The following is an 18,470-nucleotide window of genomic DNA, read 5'->3' as shown; positions in this document are numbered from 1 at the left end:
AACAGGTGAAGCTGTATGGAATCAGGATGGTGTGAAAGTGTGTGGATGTGTGGATGAAGGGAGGTTCATCAGCCTCCCTAAGCAGCCTCATATGGTCAATAATGTCCTGTAATTTTTAATTTTCCTTCATGGGCATTTCTTTCCCCTTGCATGGGACTTTGCTTAAGGATGTATTTAGTCAATGAAAGAAGGCTGTACTCTGTTTAGTAGTCAAATGAACATGATGAGGATCCAAGAGGCCAAACTAGGTGAAACACAGCTGTCTACAACTTCTCTCTAGTGACCAGTTGCAGGACCTGAGGGCATGAGGCTGTGTCAGGGAAGTTTAGGTTGGATACTAGGAAAAGGTTCTTCACCCAGAGACTGGTTGGACACTGGAAAAGGCTCCTCAGAAAAGTTGTGATGGCATCAGGCCTGCCAGAGTTCAAGAAACATTTGGACAATGCTCTCAGGCACATGGTAGGATTCTTGGGGCTGTCCTGTGCAGAGCCAGGAGATGGACTTTGATGATCCTAGTGGGTCCTTTCCAACTCAGGATATTTTATAACTGGTCTCCAGTATATTTTATTCTCTCTGCGTGTGTTTCTACACCTATAAATACAAAACCCCCTCTGTAGCCAAAAACCAAGCTCTCCTTCAGGTCTATATAGCTTCTCACACCTCCATCCTCTCCTCTACCATTCTTCCCATAAGTTCCCAGAACATTCCAGTGGCGAGTTAAACACTGTGGAGAACACCTGCCCCACACTCCTCCTCCTAAAATCATCTCTGCTGGAAGCAACATGCTCTGCATGCCTTGTTTCAGTTGCTCAATTTTAAAGCCTATCCCTTGTTATCTGTTAAAAAAACAATGTTAAATAGAATTGAGCACAGGTGGGTGCTCTATATATGGGTGCTCTTTTTCAATATGTATAACATTGAATTTACTTATTCAGTCATGTTTTCCCCTTTCTCCTCCTCCCATCTTCCTCCTCCACACCTGTTTTCAATCAGTCCCCTCTGCCCCGCCTGTCATCCTATCCTCTCTGCTGCTTTTACCACAAACCCACTAATGTTATATTTCAAGTCAAACTTTCAAGCCTACGACATTTAAGCAAGTGAATCAAAAAAAACCCAAGTGGCTTTACCAGCCTTGCAAGGCAGGAGCTGGCATGGCCCTGAGGAGCGTGCGGGGGATGCCGGTGACCGCTTGAGCTTCTGAGGTTGTGGGGTTTCACCCATCCTAGCTCTTGAAGTCTATTTTTCCCTTTGAATCTGAAAGTGCTTCTTGGTTTTGTTTGTTTGGGGTTTTTTTCTAGAATCTATAAAAAAATGAACATATTAAGGCCAAATATTGCTGCTAGATGAACAATTTCAGATGTATGTGTCTGCTTGTCATACGTCACGTAGGCTTTGCATGTTTAACCTGACCATGATGGGTATCAGGCTGAAGAAAGATAAAAAGAAGAAGAGAAGTGAACCTGGTTGCCTAGATCAAATGAGTATTTATTTATTCTTTTGATTATTGGCATAAACCGGGAGACTTTTTTGTGAAGTAATTTGTAGCAGCTTTACAGTACCTTAAAGGGGCTACAAGGCAGCTGGAGAGGGACTTTGGGCAAAGGCATGGAGTGACAGGGCAAGGGGCTTCAAACTGATGGAGTGTAGGGCTAGATTAGAGATTTGGAAAACATTCTTCCCAGTGAGGGTGGTGAGGCCCTGGCACAGGTTGCCCAGAGAAGCTGTGGCTGCCCCATCCCTGGAAGTGTTCCAGGCCAGGTTGGATGGGGCTTGGAGCAACCTGGTCTAGTGGAAGGTGTCCCTGCCCATGGCAGAGAGGTTGGAACGAGATGAGCTTTAAGGTCACTTCAAATCCAAACCATTCTATGACTGATTATTTTAAATAATACCTGGTTCATGATAACCAAACTGGTGGATGGCTGATATCCCAGTTCAGCAGTGTACTGGGATCAGTGTGACTTCAGTGTGGGCTTGAAAGATTCATCCTTGGGCTCATGATTAAGGACATAAGGAGCCTGATTATTCCTCTAGTGTTAAAGAATGGGAGTGTGTGAGCTGCTATTCAAAGGACTAATCAGGAGAGTCTTCTCCATGTTATGGGGTTTGGGGCAAAAAGACTTTGAAGCCCCTAATGGAAACCTGGCCTTTTTTTCCAACATGCATGAAAGTGAAGTTGGGTTAATTGCACTTGCCTGTTTCACTGTTACCTCCTTTTTTAATCTTATTTATTTTAATTTCTTGTAAGGAAAATGAGTCAGCATGAGCACTGCATCTACTTAATCAGCTTGGGTTTGAAATATGGACTTCTGTAACCCCTGAGAAAAACATACAGCAGGTTGATGTCCTGCATCTCTGGCTGCATCCTTCCTTTAAGAAGAGATCCCTCAGCTGTGCTCCTCCTTGATCTCAGATCACTCTTGGAAACAGTTTGTAAAGGAGTCTCCATTCAGTGAGATTTCATATAAATTTACGGTCCTTCAAAGGTGCAACCAGAAAGTAAGAAACACCCAACTTCTATTGCAATGCAGCACAAATTATTTGTCTAAGTGCTCCAAAACTGGTGGGTTCTGATTACTTTCATTATGCTGGGGAAGGGGCTGGTTATTTTCCTTTTTGTTGATTTTTCTCAAATACAATTACAATTTTTACTATATGAAGGCAAGCTAGCCTACATATAGACTGTACTTATAAGTTGAATTACTGTGATGTCCTTAGACTAATTTTCTCAGATAACAATCACTTCTTGAATGCATCAAATCTCAGTCACACTTTTCATTTGCCATGCTAGCTGCAGAGGAGAAGTGATATTAAATGGGTTAATAACAAAGGTGAGCCATCAAATGGGCTGAAAAGCATGAAAATTGGTGCACGTTTTGTTGTGGAAATAAAATTTTAAACCCCCCAAGCCATGACAACCACTATTCTCAAATGTTGCTGGCAGCCGTCTCCATTTAATAGGAACCTGTTGTTTTTAAAAGTCAGTTGGCAACGTAAGAGACAAGAAACAGAATAGAAAAGCTCCTGCAGAGTCCAGACGAGAAATTGTATATTGTCATCAGCAGGTTGACTGACAGCAAGGGCAACTGATCGACATTATTCTCTTGCTCTTGCAATATCCTTTGATAAAAACTCGTCTCTGCTTCTACCTTTGTCAGATCAACCCTTGTGCTGCTCCCCTATTCAGATATGTTTTTAAAAACAGGGAGGGTTAGGATCGAGAAGGATGAAGTGGATATGACTAGGTAAATCATTGCTACTCCTCTTCTGAGAAGACAAGTTGTTCATCCTTCCAGCAACCTCAATTTTCTGTGGCTACTCCTTTGTATATGTGAAAATTGCCCTGGCCCTTGGCCGATACAGTGGAACTCCTCATAAATAAATCTAATGGAGCCAGAACCTCTGTTGCTGAGGCTACAGTAACACTATCAGCTTAAAAAAAACCAGTGTTTGTGCTTAATGCTTAGTTCATTAACACATCCTGTCCATTGGCTCATTTGGATCTATTAACATAATTGTTCTTTCTAAACAACTGGGTCATTCTCTCTGCCCAAACAGAAAATCAGAGCTGGCTTTGATATTTTGGACAAATCACGCAACCAGATAAATACACGGGCTCCTCTATAAACTCATCCAGGCGGAGATTAGATAAAAATCTTGTGATTCCACTTAGCATCAGCCTTGAAGTGAGACTCACCATGGGGCATATTTGAAAAAATGAGATAGCTCTGCAGCTTTTTCTGTTGTAAATGTCCTGTCTGCCTCTAAAATCTAAAGCAAAAATATTTTCCCAAGCTATTTTGATAATGTTCTTCTCCTTGCCCCGAATAGAAGGGCTCGCTTTTTTCCTATTCTCTGCTGGTCTGGGATGTAATAAGGAATGATCCTCTTTTTAATTTCTCTCCTGTTGGTTTCCCCTTTCACTTGTTTCATATTTTAGGTGACATTGTTCTACTCGCCAAACCTGTAACTTTAACAGAGGGTGACAGGGTGACCTTGACGACAGATGTTCCTGTGGCAACAGATGGCACTAGCAAACCCGAGAAGCTGCTGTATGCCGTCTCCCTGCCACCTGTGCATGGTCAGATTGAGCACATCAATTATCCCGGCGTGCCCATTTCCAGTTACAGCCAGTTGGATGTGGTGGCCCAGAAGGTCTCCGACGTCCACGACAATAGCCATGGGGCTGGTAAGGAGTCACTCAGGTGAGAACACCTCCCCTCTGCACACCACCGTGCTGAAATCCCTCATCCAGTGAAGGGTTAAGCTTGGCTTTCTTTCTCCCCATACCAGTCGGTGCAATATTTAATGATTGATATGGTTATGGGGAAGAGAATGCTGCAAACAGTAACACTATGTAATTTTATCATCACGGCAATTACATACTTTATTAATTGTAATAGTGAAGTTGTATGGCCAAAGGCAACAGGAGTCTCACTGGCTTGGCATTGGGGTGTACCCAGGTAGGCTTTTGTGATCAATTAGCAAGTGAAAGTCAAACAATTTAGGTACATATAAAGAATTTATCGCATTTCTCAAAGCTGCCAGCGGTGGAAAAGGAAAAGCAAAAATTTCCCATCTGCGGCTGTTGTTGCTTTCTGGGCAGTTCATTCTCCTGAAGGGGAAAAAAAAATAATAATCGTAACATTGTCTGAAATGATCAGGAGAACTTAATCCAGATGGTGGTGTCATTTCTAAGAAAAAGCATATGTTGGCCATTATGATACTTAAATATAATGGTTTTACATTCCTCTAGTGGGCACAAAAGGCACACAACAGAGTTGGCGGGGTTTTTTAATCTTCTGAATGGTGGCAGTGGTGGTGGAGTGGTGGGAGATTTTATCTTCCAAATGGTGTGTTCCCCCAAAGAGATGGCAAATTCAATTGAGGAGAGCCTGCTGTAAAAGCCGTGCTCCTGTGGAATGTAAATTTGTGCCTTCCTCTAACCAGTAACAGTGGAGAGGTTTAATTTACTGCCCCCTTTGGATGATCATCATTTTATATATACTATTCTGGTTTTTCTTTTCTCGTCTTCTTTTTTTTCTTTAACATGTTTTTCTTTCCGATTTGCTTTAAAAGTTATTTACGCTCCCTTTGCAGCAAAATGGGCACTATAACTAATTTCATTCTTACCATGATTAACTATGAATAATTTCCTAAGAAATGAGTCAAATTAACAAGGGGAAGAAGGAATCAATAAATCATGAAAGCAGCCTATTTCTAAGTGGGGTTAAAGCCACCATTAAATAAATCACAGACTCTAAATGATAACCCACTTGCATATGAGGGGGGGAAAAATGTCCATTTAAATTGTGGTGAAAGTAAAAAGGAAAGTGAGGGCCAGCTGTGGCCCCCACACACTGTACAAGGAGGGGGGCACAGGAGAGGAAAGGAGCTTCAGGGAAGGACCCTGAGTTGAGGCAGAGATATGATTTTCGTGTGTTGGTTGCCACAGGCCAGCTGTGGGGAGGCAGCCAAGCAGGGATCAGAAAAGCTCTGGCTTTTGGACATGTAGGCATAGATGTTCTTTAATAGTACCTTCTGCCTCATTCCCTGCTCTGTGCAGGAGCTCAGGAATGCAGAGGCTGACCCAGCCTCACTTGAAATATCTCAAATATTTTCACTCTGCTTTGGTATTTTATTTTTTTTCATTTGCCTTCATAGGGTCACCATTTAAACTACTTGGAGACCTTTCCAGAATCAGTCCCATCATACTTCTTAGCTGGTTTACGTTACATCCCTTAATCTTGCATTAAGGATCATACTTTACCTGGTGGCATGTTGAGTGCAGTAATGTTTACCTAGGACTAGATTTCCATCTTTCTTGTTCATTGAGACTTATAAATCTGAATTTTACACAAGGAATGCCATCACTTTTGCAGAAGAGTGGCTTGTCCATCTTTAGTCCAGTATGTAAGGACATCTTTAAACTGTAGAAATTAGGCAAACTTTCCTCAAGTTTTCTATGGAAAAGCAAGGGTCAAAATGCTTATTTCTTAGTTAAAAGAAAAAAATAAAAAAAGGAAGGGAGAAGCAATTCTGCTTGTAACCTCCCATTTGCAATTCTTTTTATGATCTTTTCTCCTCCCTGAACACAGGTATGAAATGGCACCAGCTCCCTGCTCACTGGGAAGGGGGTACCTACTGCCTTGTGTTATGGGCTGTTTTGTCAGCTGGTTTAAATCAGGATATCTCCATTTGCTGAAATGATGCTGTAGCCATTTAAACTGCAGCTTATAAAGTTAGTTCATAAAGTTGCTGAGAGAGTCTCTTTCCTAATGCACTTTGTGGTCATGGGAGCTCATCTCTGTTTTTTTGTGGGACTGAGGAATATCCTGTCTATTCAAAGTGATGTCGTGTCTCAGGACCTGTTTATGTTCTCTCTCTTTTGCCCACCTGGCTGCTGTGGGCAGAGTTTGGTGCAGGACTTTTGGCAAAGCTGTGCATGTGATCAGAGGGCCCCTAGGCACAGCAGTCGCTCCCTGCCCACAGGGCTTCCACCAAAAATCAACGTGAACCGGTGAAGCTTTGTGCCTTCATCCCTTCCTCCAACACTGAAAGAAGGAAAGCACATGAGCATTGTCATCCCAATGTCCTCCATGGTGGTCTCAGTGGGTGAATCGTGCTTATCCAGTGCTTGTGCACTGGTTTTTATCTTGGTCTCGTTCTTTAATAATAAATGCTACTGAACAGAGCAGTGCTTACAGAGCAACCAGGAAGGAAGTCTGTTTTTTCCTAAGCACTGTATAAACACAGCCCAGTGTGTGTCCCTGGGGCAGAGGGACATGTGCAAGGAGGTCTGGATCGATGCAATGGCCTCAGAGTTCATTTCCTTCTGCTTGTGGGGAACAGAGAGATTGGAGACTTGGAGAATGGGCAGGGAGCAGAGGAGCAGCATCAGGGCCAAGGAAAGGATTGTGAAGGGTAGAATTTGAGTGGATTGGCTAGTTATCCCTGCAGGGTGCCATTTCTTCTTCCCTCCTCTTCAGATTTCCTTCCAAAAAATGGAATTTATGGGTAGGTAGGAGACTACCTAGCCCAAGGGGCTCAGTGGCCAAGTTGCCTCCATGGAACCTTGGCCTCTCTCAGATATGAGGGAGATGCCCATAAAAAGGAGGATGTAGGAGGAAACCGAAGGAGAGGGCACCCGCTGCCTGCCTCAACCACAGGTGTGTGTAGTGGATCCAGCAGCTCTGCAGGAAGATTGGGGTTCAAGGAAAGAGGTGGGGGACTTGTCTTTCAGACACGAAGGAGTTAAAACATAAGGATTAAAAAAAATCTTTAAAAAAACCCCCACACTCACATACACTCACACACTCACACACTCTCACAAAACCCTGCACCCTAAATTAATTTCTGCTGGTAATCTATATCGGGTTAAATAACGCCTCATTATTCTGCAACACAGCTGAGGCTTCTCAAAATGTTTATCTTGTTTTGTAACTGGTACCTTCTGGCATATTCCAGTGCCAACTCTCCTAGCTCTTGCTATATTTCATTCTCACTATTTTTGGAATGGAGCTGCTGGTTCCAGGTGATTTAATAAATTGCTTTTTTTTGTGTTCCTTTTAACTTACCCATCTGCTCAACACATGCGTAACTTGCAATCTGTCGGCAGTTTGCAGAAAGACAAACTGTCAGAGCTGCATGCATTTGACAACTTTGTTCCCAATTAGATTAGTGGTAATTTTAACAGATTTCAGGGCAATCGAAAAAAGGGATGACATGTTATTAAAGCATCAATTTTGACAGACCCAAGCACATACAATTTCAGTGTAAATTATTTTAAATGCTTTAATTAAAGCTATGAAAGATTTACCCTTTTAAGCGGTAAGTGATTGCAAGACAAATATAAAGGGAAAGTGGATAACAGAGTTTCCTAAATGGTTTATGCTGCGCGTGGCAGTCCACAAGTCACCACCACCATAATCTATGACTGTAATGTTGGAGGCATAGTTAATTATTCATAGCCTCATCTCTGGAGCAGACGTGATTAAGAACATGAGGAGCATTCAGAGATCCAAGCAGTACCTATGAAACCAGAGTTCAAGCCCCTCTTGGATCAGATGCTGTTACGAAACAGTTTAGGGGTATCTAAATGGTGGATAGTGGCGGATATGTGGGTATTTTTATAAACACACTTTCCTTTTTGCCCCAGTTCTGCTCTGGTTTAGCTGGCCAAATCCCAGTGGTCAGGGTAATTTGGGATTTAGAGCAATTGGGAATGTTCTGTACTTGAAGACACTTTACAGGCTATACAAGTCCTGTACAAAAAAAAAAAAGAAAAGAAAAAAGAAAAAAATACATCATTTATTATTTAAACAGAATACAGCACTCTAAATTCGTCACTCCAGGAGCACTCTGCCACATGTGTAGCCCGTTTAACCATTTAAATGATTTTGTGAATCATGACCTCCTTCCAGCATCCTTCATTCAGACAAGACTGACCTTGGCTTTGTGGAGACAGGGCTGGGCTTGGCCCCTCTTACCCAGCCTTTGAGTCCCAGCTGGAGGATCTTGGGCCTCCCTGCAGTCACACCTTCATTGTACAATCCAATGTTGGTCTGAATTGAAGCCTAAACCTTCCAGGATGGTCGCTCCAAGGGTTTTGTTTATTTTCTGCATGGCTGGCTGTGCAGAGCAGAGTTGTCTCATCTTCAGATTGTTAAATATGAATATTGCTTTGGTGTGTAAACTGTTGGTCCCACAACCTGTACTGAAAATTTGTTTCCTTTTTAATTCAAGGTTTGTATGTCTTCCTGATGTTATTTAGAGTAAAAAACAAGCACACTGTTCCCAACCTTCCCTTAAAACCAAGCTTGCATGCATCTGGTTTGGGTTTTTCTTGTTTTCTTTGGAGCTGGGTATGACTTGGTATGACTTTCTGAATAGCTTAGAAGTTTTTCTTTGAAAGTTGCTGACCCAAAGTGTTGCAGTACCAAAATGCAGTGGAAGTGAGAGAAGCTGCTCTAGTAAGCACTGCAGGAGGCTGGTCAGAGCCTGAGATTTCATGCTCTTTCCAGCTGTTTGACTGTTGGAATGTGGAGTGATTTGTAACTGGCACAACAAGCCCAGCAAATAAGACAAAATCCTAATGGAAGTGTTTCACCACCTTTGGGGCTATTTTTTATCTTCATGCACATAATACCAGGCTGTTCTCTGCTTTGCAGGTCTGTGAACCAAACTTTAAGGGGTTTCACAGTTTGGACAGGTCCTAAATCCTCTCAGATCCCTTCCTCTAGTCCTCAGCTGGTATGAATCAGTGAGACTCCGTTTAATTCAATCAACCTTCTCAAATACACACTGGTTTAAGATCCACCTCATTGTGTGTCGGTCAATGAGCACTGGCCTCTTGGGATGCCTGAGTTTGTCATGAAAAATCACCTTCCTTCTTAAAAAGTGAAGGAGATTGTGCATCAGGGATTAGAGTAAAAGACCAAGATTCTCCTGGTCATTCCCCAAATCCATGATGTTAGAAGGCCATCAAGAGGGCCAAGTGATTGGTAGTGGCCAAGCAGATGAACATGGGCAACTGGATCAGATTACTTCAATGCTGATATCAGACCACTCACACATATCAAAATGTCTTCATGGTGGACAATGGCATGGGAATCTGGCCTAGAGGTCCTTTGCCTGGCAGAAGCCTCTCAAAAAACCTTCTGTATATATTTTCTCCTTGCCTTGGAACAGCCATTGTATGTGAAAGAGACTGTTGTACATTGAGGCCAGTTTAATAAGGTGCAAATACTCCACTGGCACAAGGGAAGTGCCAGGAAAATCAGGAGCTTTTATTTCATTAGTACAGAGTCAATTGTGGTTTTCTTATCAACAGACCAAGCAAGGAGCCAGTAGGATCTACAGTGCAGGTGAGTCACTGTCTACAGGGGTCTTCTGATGCAACACCAAAGAGTATTGAATGACACAAATATCATGTAAAGGCTAAGAAGTTTGGAGAAATTTCTTCAATCTCGTGGTCTTCTACTTGCTCAGTAGTGCTTCCCCTTCTGAAGGAGGTCTAATGATTTTGGTTTAAAATGCCATACACTGGAGGTATGAGAGATCACATCTTCATTCTGGACTAGAGTTGTGATAGGGGCCCAAAGAGCTTAAAGTCTGAAAAATCTTTCAATTTTTAGTAAACTTAACTGAAGACTGTGGGCTCATTAGGTTTTCTAAGATCAAATCACTGGTGAAGGTGGTCCTTGTAAACTAAGCAGAAACATAGAATTGCTTATTTAATCAAGTCACATACGAAGCAGAGCAAAAACCCCTGCTTGCATATGTATCGAGCTTTTCTGCCTAATCTATTTTATAATGTTTTGCAATTAACAGGCCAGTGCTCATCAGCTGATAAATAATTAACAGCTGTTGTTGTTTCTAGGGCATGACGTAAAACGCTTACATAGGACAAAAACTAGCTGGAGTTGTTTGCCAAAACTCTGACCAAACATACATTACAACTGAACAAAAGCAACTTCCTCTGAAAAATGAACTTCCTCTTTAAGAGTTTTCCAAACTCTCTAGGAAAAAAGTATTGACCTGCTCTTTTTGTCAGCCAGGTATTGAAAATCTGAGGTGAAAGCTCCTCTTTTTTATTGGCATTATTCAGACAAATCAAGAATTCAACTGTAAACACAAAGGATTTTTTTATTATTCCCCTACATCTTGCTAATATCTGTAGTTTTCCTGACATTACACACATATGCTTGTTTGATCTTTGCTCAAAATCCTCAAATCTGGGAGGAGAGAGATCTGAATTTGGTGAGATATAACCATCCCTATTGGGTTTAAACAACTGTAGCGATCTAGTTGTTATTCATCTGAAATAACTAAAAATTGACTTGCAGTGAATTCTGTTTACAAATGAGAAATGCAGAAAACAGATCATTTGAGAACACCCTTTAAATGCATCTTGCTGACTGTCTCATCAGCTTGCAACTCTTTATTTGCTTACTTGTATGTTTTGAGTGAGAGGAGTGTCTACATGAGCTATGAATGCCAACAAGAGTACCTGCAACTGAATACGTGCTGGAGGAGACCTCAGTGGCTTCCTCCGAGGCTTTATTTATTTATTTATTTTTATACCACACATTCATTAAGCAATTACAGCGTTCTTGGCTGAGAGAGGGGTATGACTCCTGTTTACAGCACACACAATCATCTATGATTAAGCAAGTTCATACCATGCTCATGCAGAAGGCTTCCACTGCACCAGAGAAGCGTATTTCTTGTCTGTGGTTTTTATCCAATGGTTTCACACAGTTTTTCAGATATCCTAAATTCAGGCAAAGGAGCATCAGAAAGAAAAGGGTCAAAAACTTGAACACATCTCCAAATTAAAATTGTGAAGCTATTGTAGACAGTTGGGGATAGATGTGATGTATTTGTGGCAGTGAGTGTCACTGAAGAGGTTTTCTGTAACATTTTGTACTGTTTGGAGTTTCCTAAGTGTTGCAGGCTTCATGCCCAGGTATATCGGTTTGCTGTAAAACAGCCAAGTGACCAAGGTGTGAAAAACTAAGGCCAGGTCAGTATCTGCCAGGATGGGATGCAGTCTCCCAGCCAACTGGGGATGGTTGGAAGTGATAATTGCTGCTATGAGAGAGCTGAATGTACTTGTGGATTCTTCTTTTGCTTATTTTTTTTTTTTAAATAGGAGCTCAAACGTGAATGCATGTTTTAACCACAGACTCCTCCAAATTCTCTCCTCTGCGTACTGACATCTCCTGTCTGCTTGGGTTCAACTTCCTACCTGTGGTGAACCTCTCAGGATATCTTGACTTAGCACTGGAACCTCATCCTGGTATTGGCATGATTGCATATGATGGAAAATAGAGATATTTGTTTTCTGTGCCTTGCCAGCACTGAGGCCACTTACCCTCAGTTGTATATAAATATTGAAAGAGCTGGAGATGTCTTGGTTGATTTGATGCCCCAGGGTGAAGATACAGGCTCAGACTTTGTTCTGGACTCATGTTGCTTCTTGCAGGTGAGACAACAGTACTCAGTGTAAGTGATTTTGTATAATTACAGAGAGACCTAAAAGGATGAGACTGGATCATCTTCATCTCCATGGACAGGATAAGACCTCAGGCTGGTAGCAGCAGAGCCATTTCAGCTGTGGGTCTGGCGTGAGTCCAATTTGTGCTAGACTAAACCATAGGTCATAGCAAAACAAACAGCTTCCCAGTAGTCCAACTATCTTGATCTGACATCAGAGGGTCATGGTGGACATCAGTTTACTAAAGTGTGTAGATGGGACTTCTTTAGGACTGGTTGCTCAAAGGAGCAAAGAAACACTCCTTTGCTGTATTACACCAGGACTGTTTGGTTCTAGGTGTTCGTGACTTTTCCTCCAAACCGTGGTGCTAAAATCAGGATTGTTGGTGGCTTCTGTTGACTGCTTGTCTCTTACAAACTGTGGAGTAACCACTGCAGTAGTGTGATCATAACCTGTGTTACCAGTGCCCTCAAAATCATCAGGAAGGCTGAACATGTGGTCAAGCGTCTCTTAGACCAGAAATTACTTGAGATCCTTAGCCAGGGGTTGCCTGCATGTAAACACAAAATCTGTAAGGTTTTGCCTCTTCTTTCTTTTTAGTAGAATTTAGTTTTTATTCTTTATCTTACAGGTGTCCTGCATCTCTAGCTTCCCTGAAATCAGATAGTGTATCATCCTGCAGGAGCAGAGCTCTGTCTTTTAGAAAGGGGATATTTTGAAACTGGGTAGCTCTCTCCAACCCACTGGGATAGAGAGAGCCTACTGGCAATGGGGTCCCACCACTGTCCCAAAATGTTCATAACCCTTCTGGTACATATGCAAACCCTTCATCTCACCCAGCAAAAGAAACCCTGTGCCTTTAAATGCCCTCCCCATGGTGGGTACACACTTTTCTGCTTATTCTGAGCTGACAGGTTTAACATGTCGTTTGCCTGGTCACCGGAGAGAGGCACCTCTGGCAAAAGTTCAGAAGTCAGTGTTTTGGAAAGATTGGTTTGACCAGCTCTCAAGCGAGAGCAAATCCCAGACCAAAGGCAGTCAAATCTTCAACGACATTTAACTACTGTGGTGCTGTAGCTTGCTGACATCCTTTTAACCTGGAGAGGAGCGTTCAGCGCACTTAAACCTTCAAGTTTTATTTATTGTTTCTTTTCTGCTCTCTTGGCTGGGGAACTTGGGGTGGAGACAGAATGTTTTTACTTAATTCTAGTTAATTAATTAGCTTGCATATGGTTTTGGCCCAAGAGTAGGGGACAAACAGCAATTTCTGATCTTGCCTTGGTATCTAGACTTCTGTAATATATAGTATTGCAGTAAGGATATATATTCCCTTATTGCCTCTTCAGGGCTTGGTATTGAAGGGATCGTCAGATTTACTGCTTTGTAAAATTTCCAGTTCACAAACTTTATCTCATCCCTTGGTATTTACATTGAAGGGTAGCAGTTTTGTAAAAAACAAACAAGAGTATACAAACAGTTAATAGCAAGTGGTGCCCAAATTACATATTTCTTAAACTCATGGCCTACTTTACTAATCAGTTGTCATAAGATGTCAGATGGGGACCCATCACTGAAGAATTGTAGAATGCAGCCAGTGAAGCAGCTAATTAGTTGGGCAGTGGCATGGAGGTGTGTGTCCCCAAGGAGCTGAAATGATCAGAGCAGGTGAAGAAAGTTTGGACAGATCGGTATCTCTGTAGTATAAACCCCAACACTTGGCTGAATTCACAGGGCTGCCGAGGGTGAGGGCACCATGGGTCCTCACCAGGGACCAAGCATGGCAGGGAAGTGCAGTGCTGCTGCTTCCAGAAAGGCGAGTCAGCTGAATGCTTGGAGGAGCATGACCTGAGATGTGCAGGGATTAGAATAGTTGAGCAGTTTCTGGTTTCATCTGGGAGAGATGTAGCTGCCTGACTTACTCTCCAATGGCTTGTAACTCATTCCCGAAGCCTTTGCTTCCCAGCCGCTGCAGGAGTGGGAATTGGTTATTCCCTGTAGGCACCAAACATGCCTCCCATCACAGGTGGGTCATTGAGCCCGCAGAGCAGGGAGTCCATTGGCTCCTGCAGCAGCTGGGTGCAAAAGGCCTCAGGAACAAATGTTGAGCCTCTGCTGTGAGCTAAAAGATGTAAAAGGCTAAAGCTTATAAACCATAGATGTCCCGTACACTCCTTTACAATTTGTCCTAGGAGTGCTGCATGACTTTCTTTCCTCTTTCCATCATCCCACACCTATACAGGTGTACCCCTGCTGCACTCATGGAGTTCTGTCTCCCTGTACAAAATCTATGGGTGCAGCAGTGAAGCAGATTCTCTCCAAAACTCCTCCAATGGGTGAGCCCCACCACGATGCAGGACCTGAGAGAAGATCAGTGTGGGACACCAGTAACCCCTTCACATCAGCAAGTCACTCACTCTTAGCAAAAATCAGGATCTCAACTTCAGCCTCTTCTCTTTGGGTACACACAAAACCAGGTATTTGACTTGGGATCTTTAGTGCAACAAATCCCAGGAGAAAATGTTCTTTTTGACACTTTGATTTTCAAAATGTTATTGCACACTGTGGGAACAGTCACACAGTAGGATTAGAATTGTTGTATGAAGTATTAATAAGAAATATTTAGCTGTATTATTATACAGATTAAAGATGGCCATGTCACAGGAATTATCAGAAGATGCATTCCCAGACCTGGAGGTCACTTTTGGAGCCTTACTCATGTAATTGCTTGGCATAGTGCAGTGGGCAATTTCTACCAAATCGGATGATCCAACGTTCAGACTGGATCCACAATTTCAGGACTGACACCATCCAAGAACAGGAAGCTGATGGAGGACAAAATGATCATGTGGCCAGGCTGTCAGATGAGCTTGGAGGATGCCTTGTCAGGTAGTGTACACCATGTGCCCTGGCAGAACCACACTCAGCAAACCCACACAAATGCTGTCTGGAGGTGTAAATGTAAAGAGGCACGAGTTCTTTCCATCCTGTTGAATTCAGTCAAGGTACTTGCTCAAAGGACAGATTCTTGGTTCCAAAAAAGCTGCTTTGACCTTTGAGCTGCTAAATTCCTTCCCCTATTACCCTCCATCTTTCTTCTAGTGCAGCACAGATACTCTGAGTCATTGTTTATCTAATTTAATTAACATTTGCTAGTGCCTGCAACCTAAAACACTGTCTTAAAACATTTGCTTGAAAAGCTTCCTTGTCCCAGAGCTGTCATTTTTAACATGATGGATAATGGATAGAAATAATTATCCTGAACAAGGTTAGACAGCTTAAATGATTTGAGTTTCAAGGAATTAGTAAGCTTAGCTAAACATCTTATTTTTCAAGACACATAATAATAAAAACACAGTGATGTCCACAGTAGATTGTAAAATCTGTACTCTGCTAAAATGCATGTGATGTCTCACAGGTAGCAGTGTCCTCAACACCCTCACTATCTCATACATAGAATCAGAGAATATCCTGAGTTGGAAGGGACCCATAAGGATCATTTAGTCCAACTCCTGGCCCTGCACAGGACAACCCCAAGGATCACACCATGTATCACTATGTACATCATCAATCCCTGCATTGCAAGGACTTTTGAATCCCAGATAAGATTCTTCCAGGGCTGTGAGTGCTAGTGTCCAGTTCAGCTGGTCCAAATGGGAGGGCAATGCATGCCCAGGTTCTTGGGAGGACCTGAATCCATAGAAAGTCAGTGCTGCACCTGCAGCCCCTGAAACAGCTCTGGAAAAGACCAGAAGAAATCAGAAGGCAAATCTGGTGCAAACAGAGTGAGCTATTTCAGCTTTACAAAGGTATAAAGAAGTGTGGAATTGGGCTCACTGCCCCTACATTATTTCCCCAGTCCATAATTTTGGGGAAAATACAAGTTTTGAATTAATCATTGACCTTTAGCTTCAAAGAAAAACAGAACTTCGGCATGAAATTGCCAAAAAATGAGAGTAACAATTTGCAATTGCTTAATTTCCCTCCTAGAAACCCAGGTGCAGCCAGGCCTCTGCAGCGCTTTGCTCTGCGCAGAAGTGGGCTCTCCTCCAGGGAACCTCAATCCAAGGCAGACAAAGAAAACATGGAGAAAAACAAGCACCTGGCAGAGAAGTGCCAAGCCACAGGCAACGAGACATGGGAGATGTCCCCTCCATGCCCTGCTCATTGCACTGTGACACCTTTTGAATAACAAAGCTCCTGCACCTGGTGAGATGCACAGACCTGATGTTGTTCCCCTCAGTGCAGAGCAGAGGGTCACATCCTGCTGCCCATCAGCCACGTTTGTGCTCTCAAAAGACGCCCAGACACCCCACATGGACCCAGCCCTGGGAGCAGAGTCTGGCTTATAGGCTCCTGCAGCCTAAATTGTTAAATGCATCAATATGATGGAGATTTCCGCTAAGGCAGATTTATCTTTTTTTAAATTCTCAATCTATAAGTTTTATATTTCTGGGACCTTTTTAAATAAAAGTCCTCATCCAAGAAAAAAATGTCCCTTTTCACTTCTGAAAGCAAAGAAAAATTTTCTTTATAAAGATGGAGAATTTGCAGACCCACTTGGTAAAATCCAAAAGTTTCACTTTGACCCTCACTTTTTACATTTTTAGATTCGTGTCTTAAAGATCTCTGCATTGGTTTAGAATGATTTAAAATTCCTCCAGCAAAGTGCAGTTTTATTGCTCCAGAGCTAGCATAAAGCTGAATGGGTGGCTGTATTTCAAGCAAGGAGCTGTGGGAGAGTGCAGCTTGAAAGTGGCAATAGAGCCCAGAAATTGAACTCTAGCCTTTCTATTCAGTGCTCTTTTTATTATTAAGTCACAGAATAAGTAAAATGTTACGGGGACACTTTAAATCTACACTTGTTTGTACAGCATCCAATGAATATGTGATGGGGAAAGAAAATGAAAAATGTGGGGATGTTAAAAATAAGGAAAAGATTGGATGCTGAAGAATCAAGTGTGGTAAATTATGAGACACAGTTATATCCATAATTTTAACCTGAAATGGAAGCTTTGGTGCACACTCATGTCTGTGGGGTGTCTTTGGAGTAGCTGCTCTCTGTTTGGTGGTTCAGAGGATGGGACACATCTGTGGCATGAAAGGAGGCAGAGATGGCCAGAAGTTGACTCAGCTGTAGCAAAAAACTATTATTTTAGTATTGAAGATCCCTTTTGTTTTGATTGGTTTTTTTCAGACTTGACATAAAACAGTCCAGATTTTTTTATTATGCTTGTGAAAATGTTGGCACTAGTGGCAAAAACAGGTGAAAGTGTGGAGCAATCATTCCCAGCAGCATCAAGGTAGGATATGAAATAGGTTTGGTTGGAGGATGCCTTCAGGCTGTCATTAGCACCTCTTAATGATATGAAGCATAAATGTCTGGTTGATGCATCTAATTTAGATTAATGAGCCTTGATTAGTTTTTAAGGGCCAGGAAGTTTCAGCAAGAGCTGGCTGAGGTTCACCTGCAGGACTACAGGTTGCTGTTCCTTTCACTGTAAGATAGTGCAGATGACCCAATACCAGCATTTACTCATTGTTTCCCATCAGGATCCATCCTTGCTGAGTGTTTTGGGTAAGTATCCCTATCCAGTGAGGCGTTGGCACCTCCCAGCATGGAGAAAGCAGGAAAAGGCAGGGGAGCATGGCCACTTCTCCAGACAGGGACACCGGACAAGCACTCCTAACACTGCCACCATGCAGGCTGCAATTTTAAGAAGCAACCTGCAATTTTGAAGTCCTTTGTTGTGCTTTTGTAACCCTGGATAGAAGATACAATGCAAATATTGCTCCTATTCCTATGTCCTCGAGCAGGGTGGAAGAGAAACTTCCTGAAAAAAAGGTTTTCTGTGCTCTGAGATGACTGGGGCCATGGACAGATTTCTGTTTCTCACCAGTGCCAAACCAGGTCGCTGTTGACCACCACTGGCCCTGGTGCTCCTATACTCACCTGCCTCTTCATCCTGACCTCCTGACTGGAAAGTCATGGTGATTTCCCTGGTGGGAGGAGGTAAGAATCTCCACACCAAATGTGCTGGGAATGAGTGGAAAGAGCAGATCCTCCTGCTGTAGCTTCTCACCTTATTTTACATGTGGTTAAAATTTCACAAATCCATTGTAACTGGTTTTACCCCTTCTCCTACCCTGAGAAAATAACAGTGTTAAATATCTTTTCTTGACAGTGTTTTTAACATGCAATAGGAGGACAAATGTGAACACTAAAGAGCTTTTGCTTCTTTGTGTGTTCTGTGCCTCAAATGAGGAGCAAGTGATTCATGGGCTGCCCCACCATTTCTTGTGTTGTAAATCCCCACAGTTTGTGTTTTCTTTAGATCAGAGACAGGTGGGTCAAATGGAAGAGGCCACTGAGGCAGACAATCCCATGGCAAAAGGTGCCCCCATGGAGGCAGCTGTTTATCTACCACAAAGGTGAGTTAGATGAAGAGGAATTTGGATCCGGCACCAAACCTGC

This window comes from Manacus candei, unplaced genomic scaffold (genome assembly GCF_025592945.1).
Source record: "Manacus candei isolate 608988 ecotype Guabito, Panama unplaced genomic scaffold, ASM2559294v1 h1tg000005l, whole genome shotgun sequence".
Taxonomy (NCBI): domain Eukaryota; kingdom Metazoa; phylum Chordata; class Aves; order Passeriformes; family Pipridae; genus Manacus; species Manacus candei.
The sequence above is the reverse complement of the archived record's forward strand: the minus strand, read 5'-3'. Positions refer to the sequence as shown.